This window comes from Neolamprologus multifasciatus, chromosome 16, assembly GCF_963576455.1.
Source record: "Neolamprologus multifasciatus chromosome 16, fNeoMul1.2, whole genome shotgun sequence".
NCBI lineage: Eukaryota > Metazoa > Chordata > Actinopteri > Cichliformes > Cichlidae > Neolamprologus > Neolamprologus multifasciatus.
In genome coordinates this window covers 15,281,766-15,292,397 of record NC_140454.1, presented here as the reverse complement: position 1 = coordinate 15,292,397, position 10,632 = coordinate 15,281,766, and the positions used below count along the sequence as shown (strand labels likewise).

At 39.7% G+C, this 10,632-nt stretch overlaps 1 long non-coding RNA gene across 1 annotated transcript; it reads right to left on the bottom strand.

Moving 5' to 3' along the window:
- Nucleotides 1–6,752: 6,752 nt before the first annotated feature.
- On the bottom strand, nt 6,753–10,326 carry LOC146500504 (uncharacterized). Its single transcript, XR_014869968.1, has 4 exons — nt 9,744–10,326; nt 9,360–9,590; nt 9,079–9,185; nt 6,753–8,931 (listed from the first exon to the last, which is right to left on the bottom strand). It is a non-coding gene; the product is annotated as an uncharacterized LOC146500504 (long non-coding RNA).
- Between the last annotated feature and the right edge of the window lie 306 nt (nt 10,327–10,632).

Genomic DNA, 10,632 nt, shown 5'->3' with positions numbered 1-10,632 from the left:
CTATTTGATACTATAATACTGTAAAACCAGACATGATCATGTTAAAACATCGCTCTCCAGTTAATTTACCCTGGGTTTAAACTTCTGTAATGCACATTAGTGATGCTATCATGAAGGAGTTTATTAGCAAAACAAATCAGAGTATAACCAATAACCACAGTAACTTTGGAGAGGATTTCTTTGGACATGGAGTGTCCTCACTCATTTTCAATCCGATCCTTGTACTATCTTCAGAATGTTTATCGCTTTCTACCAAATTTCCCCCTTGTGGGACAATTAAAGGATTATTCTATTCTATTCTATTCTTAAGCCACTTTAACAGTGACGTATGAACAGTGTTGGGAAGGTTACTTTTAAAATGTATTCCAATACAGAATACATGCCCCAAAATGTATTTTGTAACGTATTCCGTTACGTTACTCAATGAGAGTAACGTATTCTGAATACTTTGGATTACTTAATATATTATCATGCTTTTTACAACTGCATGAATGTACTATTGCTGTGTGATTTATTACTATTACTGAAGGTCTGCATCTCCGAACTGTAGTAAAGGGACCTCTGGCTAATATGTCGGGTTTGTGTCGGGCTAGTAGCCGAAAAATAGCTTTACTTTGTTGTCTGGGTGAACTTTGCTAGCGAGAGACAGAGAGGGGTTGAAAGGCTGCTCCAACAGAACTTGTTGTTTCCAATAGGAACGTACTGTTCCGGAGGAAAACACAGTGTACCTTCGAGTCTTAATAGCTTACTTACAACTGGGCTCGTCAGGCAGAGTATGGCAGTCCATTCTCCCTGCAGCACGGACTACACTGCCCATGAGGCTACATTCTTTAGGGCTATGCCTGTAGCATTCTGCCTATTAGCTTAGCTCAACAACTACAACAAAAAGGCGCTCTCTCACCCAGGAAACAGAGAGCATCACCCTGTAACCATGGCAACAGTAACGCTGCCGCCTGGAACAACAGAACAACAGAACATAGCTGTCAAACAAAACCCAAACAGTCCTGACCCGCCACAATATGAAACAGGAAAATACCGCCGTGTAATCCATTTATTTCAACAAAGTAACTGTATTCTGAATACCACCACCTACAAACACTGGTGGTCACACATGTATACTCAAATGTAGTTAATCTAAACTCCCAGGGAGTTTATTCCAAAGACCAGAATTTGCTGTGTGCTTATATAGAAAAACTGACACCTGTTTCTGTGGACATTCTTGTTCTGGTGCTCCTCTTCTCAAATATCATTGCAATCGACTTTCCTTGTAGAAGAGGCAAATGCTGAAATAGAAATGACTCTTAATTACACACCCAGAGACCACAGAGTACACCAACTATAAGTACTGAAGTTTTGCAATTAAAGTTAAATACCTGTTTTTCATGCTTGATCCGATGCTTGAGGTCTCTGGAGACCCACAGCAGCTCCTTGATTTCATCTGAGCTGAAATCCTTCAGAGTCAGACAGCTGCGACCTTTCAAATTCACCGAGCCGAGGCAGGCGGCTCCGGCGCTGGAAAAGCAACAAATATATTATCTTTTATCACCCGCACCCCACTTTCACAGCTCTTCTTCCACATTCGGATTTATCTTACCCAAACGCTCGTGCTGAACAGTTGTGCAGAGATTTGAAACATCTGGAAAGCGGGCTTTTTACAGAAAACAGCCTCAGAGACATGGTGGCTCACGATAAGTCCAGCGGGAGTGCAATGCTATGTGGATATCATCAGAAAGAGCAACCCTTGGCAAAAACTGCTTTTCCCATCTATGAGAGCTCGCAAAGGAGGAGGAGCCACTTGCCCAGCTTTGTTTCTCCACTTGTCACTGATCTGCAGTCGTTGCAATAAAGCGTAAAAGCTGGAAAACAGACTCGATTTGTGAATGCATTTTAATACTAACTTCGTGACATTGTAATGTGCCATGCGGAAGACTATTTACCTTAAACTGTACACTGAAATAACCTGCTGGGAAAAGTTTGTCCAGACAAACTATTTGATACTATAATACTGTAAAACCAGACATGATCATGTTAAAACATCGCTCTCCAGTTAATTTACCCTGGGTTTAAACTTCTGTAATGCACATTAGTGATGCTATCATGAAGGAGTTTATTAGCAAAACAAATCAGAGTATAACCAATAACCACAGTAACTTTGGAGAGGATTTCTTTGGACATGGAGTGTCCTCACTCATTTTCAATCCGATCCTTGTACTATCTTCAGAATGTTTATCGCTTTCTACCAAATTTCCCCCTTGTGGGACAATTAAAGGATTATTCTATTCTATTCTATTCTTAAGCCACTTTAACAGTGACGTATGAACAGTGTTGGGAAGGTTACTTTTAAAATGTATTCCAATACAGAATACATGCCCCAAAATGTATTTTGTAACGTATTCCGTTACGTTACTCAATGAGAGTAACGTATTCTGAATACTTTGGATTACTTAATATATTATCATGCTTTTTACAACTGCATGAATGTACTATTGCTGTGTGATTTATTACTATTACTGAAGGTCTGCATCTCCGAACTGTAGTAAAGGGACCTCTGGCTAATATGTCGGGTTTGTGTCGGGCTAGTAGCCGAAAAATAGCTTTACTTTGTTGTCTGGGTGAACTTTGCTAGCGAGAGACAGAGAGGGGTTGAAAGGCTGCTCCAACAGAACTTGTTGTTTCCAATAGGAACGTACTGTTCCGGAGGAAAACACAGTGTACCTTCGAGTCTTAATAGCTTACTTACAACTGAGCTCGTCAGGCAGAGTATGGCAGTCCATTCTCCCTGCAGCACGGACTACACTGCCCATGAGGCTACATTCTTTAGGGCTATGCCTGTAGCATTCTGCCTATTAGCTTAGCTCAACAACTACAACAAAAAGGCGCTCTCTCACCCAGGAAACAGAGAGCATCACCCTGTAACCATGGCAACAGTAACGCTGCCGCCTGGAACAACAGAACAACAGAACATAGCTGTCAAACAAAACCCAAACAGTCCTGACCCGCCACAATATGAAATGGGAAAGTACCGTAGTGTAATCCCTTTATTTCAGCAAAGTAACTGTATTCTAAATACCCCCCCTTTTAAACGGTAACTGTAATGGAATACAGTTACTCATATTTTGTATTTTAAATACGTAACGGCGGTACATGTATTCCGTTACTCCCCAACACTGCGTATGAATCATGTGAGCATAAAAAAGGTACCTAAGAGATGAAGCAGTGTTGACGATTTCAAGAGCTATTAGCCCAAAATTTTGCACATCTCAGCATGGAGTGCAGTGTGTACAAAAAAAAAAGGAGGAAACCAGACAAGCGGAGACCAAAAAAGTGGCAAGCCTAATAAACTATCTACAGGGTGGTCCATTTAAATGAATACACCGTAATAAAATAGGAATGGTTGGTGATATTAAAGTCCTGTTTGTGGCACATTAGTATATGTGAGGGGGCAAAATCCTCAAGATGGGTGGTGACCATGCTGGCCATTTAGAAGTCAGCCAACTTGGATACAACTTTTGTTTTTTCAATAGGAAGAGGGCCATGTGACACATCAAACTTATTGATAATGTCACAAGAAAAACAATGGTGTGCTTGGTTTCAACATAACTTTATACTTTCATGAGTTATTTACAAGTTTCTGACCACTTATAAAATGTGTTCAATGTGCTGCCCATTGTGTTGGATTGTCAATGCAACCCTCTTCTCCCACTCTTCACACACTGATAGTAACACCGCAGGAGAAATGCCAGCACAGACATCCAGTATCCGTAGTTTCAGGTGCTGCACATCTCGTATCTTCACACCATAGACAATTGCCTTCAGATGACCCCCAAAGACGACAAGTCTAAGGGGGTCGGATCGGGAGACCTTGGGGGCCATTCAACTGGCCCACGACGACCAATCCACTTTCCAGGAAACTGTTCATCTAGGAACGCTCGGACCTGGCAACCATAATGTGGTGGTGCACCATCTTGCTGGAAAAACTCAGGGAACGTGCCAGCTTCAGTGCATAAAAAGGGAAACACATCATCATGTAGCAATTTCAAATATCCAGTGGCCTTGAGGTTTCCATTGATGAAGAATGGACCCACTATTGTACCCCATGTACCACACCAAACCATCACTTTTGTTGTTCCAATAGTCTTGGAGGGATCCATCCAATGTGGGTTAGTGTTAGACCAATAGCGGTGGTTTTGTTTGTTAACTTCACCATTCACATAAAAGTTTGCCTCATCACTGAACAAAATCTTCTGCGCAAACTGAGGGTCCTGTTCCAATTTTTGTTTTGCCCATTCTGCAAATTCTGTGCGGCGATCTGGGTCATCCTCGTTGAGATGCTGCAGTAGCTGGAGTTTGTAAGGGTGCCATTTGTGAGTAGCTAATATCCGCCGAAGGGATGCTCGACTAATGCCACTCTCCAGTGACATGCAGCGAGTGCTACGCTGTGGGCTCTTGCTGAATGAAGCTAGGACAGCCACTGATGTTTCTTCATTAGTGACAGTTTTCTTGCGTCCACATTTTGGCAAATCCAACACTGAACCGGTTTCACGAAACTTAGCAAGCAGTTTGCTAACTGTAGCATGGGAGAGGGGTGGTCTCGTAGGATGTTTTGCATTGAAATCTCCTGCAATGACCCGGTTACTGCGTTCACCAGATATCAACACAATTTCGATCCACTCCTCCATGTTAACCTCTTCGACATGTAAATGGATGTGAACAAAGAGAAACTTGTAAATAACTCATGAAAGAATAAAGTTAACACTTTCAATTCATTCACTTATCATTTGGACATGGGGTCCTGAAGCCACTGCCAATCCCCCCTGAGGCCTTTCCCAAACTGCAGTATCAATTCATTCTTTCTCCATAAGCTGTTATCAAATCTAAATCTGGATGTGGATATGATCCCAGGTACCTAAAAAAATACACACGAGATTGTTTATAGAGATACCAACCTTGAGTCTTGGAGCTTTTCTCTTCCACATGGCAGTCATTAAAAATGAATCAATCAATGCTGCTTTTGCTGAATTATGGCGGTTGCATGATCCGCATTCACCATGATCGCTAGTTAATAGACTGTGAATACAAAATGAAAAAATTATTTTACTGTTGTCAAAGAATGTGATGGCTGCTGTTACAGCCACACAGTGGTAATATCAGTGTAGAGGCTTACACACAACACTGCATTCACATTTGTCTTACTTTAAATATAAGGTTTAATTTCCAGGATAATAAATAACTGGCTTTGGTTTAGAATTAATTCACATATCCACATAACACTGCACTCTAAATTAAGTGTGCACATTTTAGTTTACACTGTGATGTATGTTTTAATCGTCGTTTTCTGAGTTACCTTAGTTGCAGCTGCTCCAGTCCCTTGATTGAGGAGCCAAGAGGTAGAAAAGGGGCGGCGTGAGCCTTGATGGAAAACTGCAAATTGGCTCATTCCAGAACTCGGGACCAGGGGGGGAATTGGAGTTCACTATGTCAGTTTCAGTTAGGTTTTTTGTGTTATACCCCTTTTAGTGTTTTCTGTGGGCTGATCAGCCACTATTTAAGTTTCCTCTTTGTCTTGTTTAGTCAGGTCAGTTTGTTTGAGTTATCAGTATTGTTTGTTAACTTTGGGTAAAGTTCTGTTATTTTGACCTCTTTTATGGGCCCAATATTTTTATTTTTTTTTGTAAGATTTAACCAACTATGTTTTAGGGTTAAATAAAAAACCTTTTTTGGGGACTCTAACTTGTGCCTGACTTTCTTTCACTGCTCGGTCCATCACAAGGAATAAAACACTGATAGTTACAAAGCTGTCAGTAAAGATCACTGTACCTCACTTTCCAACTCCATGTCCAGACCAATTTGTTGGATATCTCAGTAGAATAATTTGTAACCACCTATTTTTGACAGTAGAACGTGAGGATTCTTTTAGCCCAGGCATCCATTATATCAACAAAAAGTAATGAGAAAAAGAGATAAGTCAGCAGAACAAAATGTAAATCAAAATCTAAAATGCATAATTACTTATGTGGTTAACTGACAAATGATGCGTTTCAGGGTAAATACTTTTAAGATGGTGATAAAATAGGCACATGGTTTTACATTGTATTTTGTAAAAAAAAAAAATAGAGCACTTAAATTTGCTTTTATTGGGGGGTAATGTAATACTTACAATGTTCTCATAACAAATTAAAGTCACATTTAAAAAAAAAAAAGAAAAAAAAGAAATGTAAACACATGGCAATAGAAATGCTTGTGCCCCTATCAAATCTTTGTTCTAGCAGAATCACCCATTACAACAGTGGTTCCCAAACTTTTTTCGCTGGGCCCCCCTTTGTTTTACAGAAAAATGTTTGGCTAATTTGAAGAATCTAATATCTAAAAAGTCTATTGGGTTATTTCATACTTTATTGTTTACTACATCATTTGTGTTAGGGTTAGTGCTCCATGTGTGTCCATTCATAGTTTTGATGCCTCCAGTTCGAATCTACAATGAATCTACAAAATAGTCATGAAAATGAAGAAAACACATTAAAATGAAGGTGTGTACAAACTTTTCACTGTTAGTGTACATCAGATGTACAATGTCAATCATGAACATTCTGATTAACACAACAACAAAGAAATATGCCCAGCTTTGAAGGACTCACTTATTCATTTGTGTAATGTTACACATGTGACTTACAGCCTTTTACAGGTTTTCTATGTTTTGCTCCATGAAGGTTTTTGTTTTTTTGTTTTTTTAAAAGCATTAACGTCATATTGAATTTAAAGATTCTTTTAGGAAATATACCTAAAATATCTGGTAAAAAGTGTAAAATATGCTATGCCATGATCTATAGAGCACTGGAACAAATACTGTCAAAAAAAAGTACTTTTTAAGCAAATAAATCTTTTTTTTATTTATTTACATTTCTCTGCAACAGCCTCAGTGTATCTTTGAGGTGGTGATGCTGGAGGTGGTGCAGGGGTAGCTTGTGGAGCTGTTGCTGGTGCTGCTGTCACTAGCGGAATTGTTTCTTCTACGGTTTGTGCTGTGGATGGAGCTGAGGCTTGTGGGGTTGTAGCTTGTGGATCTGAGTCTGCTGGTGATGTAGCTTTTGGAGCTGTGGTCTGCGAGGCTGGGTCTGCTGCTATTTGGGATTTGGTTTGTAGAGCTGTAGCGCGTTCTTGTGCTGTAGCAATAGCGATTGAAAATGTGACATCATTCATGGGTAAAACCGCAAAGGATTCTGGAAACTCGTGGCAAGAGGTACTAGAGCACGCAGGCTTTCAATTAAAATCAGTGGCTGGTTCTGGTGGTGCGTTTTCTTCCTGTAACTCCGAAATGACAACACAGGCACGGCTTCTTCAAGACGGGCGCTTCGCTGCATTTATTGAACGCCGTGAAAACTACAAACATAAAACACAAAGGCTTTAAGCGCTTCAGTCTATCAAAAGTAACACTCGTGCTTTAACAACAAAAAATTACCCCGTGGCCGCCTGCCACTTCGGAGGTCCTAGAAGAATACCTTTACAGTCTTGTTCATTCTAAATTAAAACATAAAATAATTAGAACACCATACATTACAAATTTTCACAATATTACAATACAGTTATGGCAAATAGCAAATACCTTATACAGCTGGTAGACTAACCAGGCCTTTGCAGATAGCTCGCTGAACTCCTTAGCGTGATTATTAAACGTGGGCTCACAGCCTATACTATCATGCCCAAATCTCACGATAATAGCGGTGTAACAAAACTTGTTCTTTGTGACAAGATAAACACACCTTTACAATATTGACCACAGAAATGTACAAGCAAGAACATTTTAACTGCTGGAACCATCTATTAAACTTCTTTAAACATAAGCCATTTCTGTGACACTTACACTTCCTGTGCTGTTGCTCCTGACCCTGCATCTGATACTGTTGTTGCTATACCTTATGGAACTGGAGATAGTTGTGGGGTTTTCACTGGTGGTGATGCAAGTGATGCCATTGGTGCTGTATCCTGTGGAGCTCTAGGAAGTGGTGGTGCTCCCACCAATGGTGCTGCTGTAGTCTTTGGAGCTAGAGCAGATGCTGGTGCTGCTGCAGCTTGTGGTGCTGCTGGACTTGGTTGTGCTGTTAGTAATGTGGCTGTTGTTTTCTTTAAACCCCGGTCTGGCACTCTTGGCATACGGTCTTTGCTCAACTTTAGTTGGTCTATATTTACTTTTGGAATGATTGTCCCATTGGAATCCTGAAGATCCGCACTTTTACCTTGGATTGCTGTAATGATGTAAGGGCCTAAAAAGTTTGCTTCAAGTTTCCCCCCTTTCCTCTGCTGGTTTCTCATGTTAGCTCTTAAAACTTTGTCACCAACTTTGAAGACAACATCTCTCGTCATCATTTTTATTTTGCCCTTTGTTTTTTCCTGTGCTCTGACCACATTGTCCTTCACCAGTTTCAACAGCTTTTGAATGTCTTGCGAAAGCAATGTCTATTATTACTATAATCTGTGTAAGACACACAGATCATAGATAAAAGAACTGAGAAATAAAGTGAAAATTAACATTAAGTGTCTTTGGTAAGGTTTTAAGACAATGCGTTTCTGGTACAGCTTCAGTGTATCTTGGGATTGATTGTACATGAAGAAAACTTATTGAGGGATGGAACAATCCATAAAAATATTCAGTGGTGTAGTGCTTTTATGCATGCATGCATTGAAGCTGATCTGCCTGTGCCTCAAAAACTTACACAGGTTCTTTGTGTGGGATTTTCATGTAGTTTGTCACAGACAGAAAGACATACCATGTACTCTTCTGGGATTTCGGATGGATAATGAGCCTCTCTGCCAAACATCAGGTAATAGGGTGAGTATTTGGTGGTCATTTGCTTTCTAGTTCTGAGTCCAAACATCACAGCATCCAGATACTCATCCCACGATTCTGGATGGTCACCAACAACCTTAAAGAGGCCTCTGACAATGAAAGCACATGGAAAACATTCATATGAAAGATCATTTTAATTTTTTAATAGTTAAATGTCATGCATTAATGTTTTAGTTGAAGTGAATCCCATAAAAGTATAATGTGTTATGCATTAAGCTGCATGCACTCCAATTTACCTCTGAATGGTGGCAGTCATTCTCTCCGCCAAGCCATTTGTTTGTGGGTGATAGAACGAGCAGAGGCTTCTTTTAATGTTTAACAATCTGCATACCCTTCTGTTGAGCTGCAAAAGCAAGTAATATACACTGACTATAAGCACATTACAATAAGAATTTAAATATACAACAGTCAAACTAATATCTCAAAAAGAGATTTATAAAGACCAGAAATGGAACCATTTTCAAAAAATTATTCAAATATGTGTCCACATATTTTTGCGAAAGACTAAAGTACTTACAGAATTGACAAATTCTTTGCCTTGGTCACTGAGAATCCTTTTTGGTGCTTCGAACTGATGGACAAATTTTATGAGACAGTTTGTCACGTCCTTGGCTGATTTCGACCTCAAAGGGTGTTGTGGCCATTTTGTGAAATAGTCAATAAAAACGCAAATATACAGATGTCCGCTGTTGGTTTCAGTAGGTTTCCCAATAATATCCATCCCAACCAATTAAAATGGCTGAGAAACCTTAAAAAGAAAAACATAGTTACATTAATAATACTGAAATGACACAGAATGCTAATCTACCATTCAATTTTTTTCAAGTAAACAATCAGTAGGTTTTTAAGCAATCAAAACATTCTGATTAAATGTGATTACTTTCTATGGCCGATGACTAACCTTAATCGGAATATATTCCGATGGTTTTTTAATTGTTGCAGCACTTGCCTGACAAACTGCGCACTGGGAAACCTAATCAAAAACAAAAGCAATTCAGTAAGAAACACAACAGTAAATTAATTTGAGAGATTGTCACGAAATCAGTTTTACCCCTGTTCTTTTATTCGTCGAGGCATCCAGAGACGGCACCGGAACTCAGTAGTTATTTCACAAAACCTTTATTCATTTTTATTCATCTTCATTTAAGCATGCACTTCTAGAAGGGAAGACGAGGCCGGTGTGTCCCTCTGCAAAATCTTTACCCCTTTGTTAGTTACAGCCAGCTTTATAGAGGCGTCCCCATCATAAAGCCCCTGCCACGGTGTGCTGCAAACTCTGTGTCTGTGTCTATGTGAGTGCTCATGAGTGACTGTGTACGCATACCTCTGTGTATGTGTGTGCACGTGAGTGAGTGTGCGTGACAGTTAAAACACTGTGGGTGTAGGTGACTCCCTAGAGGTCATAAAAAACCATCTCCCTTCCAGACCACAGTTATCCAGTTACAAATGTTGAGACCTTTCACAGTTCAACCGGGGGACTGGTCTCCTACAATCTACTCCTGAGGGCGGTGTCAGTGTCTCTACAATAATTCTACATTCTATGTTAACACATTTCTAAACTCTAAATCAGCTAAACATTCCTACAAGTACAGAAACATTGCTGTGTTCATCTTAAAATAAGTTAGCTGTAGTAGAATTACAGAGTTTCTTTTGAGTACCCACCCAATTATTGACGTCCAATGACATCCCTGGCCAGTAGAAACGCTTTGAAATGGCTTCTTTTGTTTTTGTTTAGGTCAAAGAAAGGTCAAGCTAATTAAGACTAATTAAGACTACACATTTTGCCATTT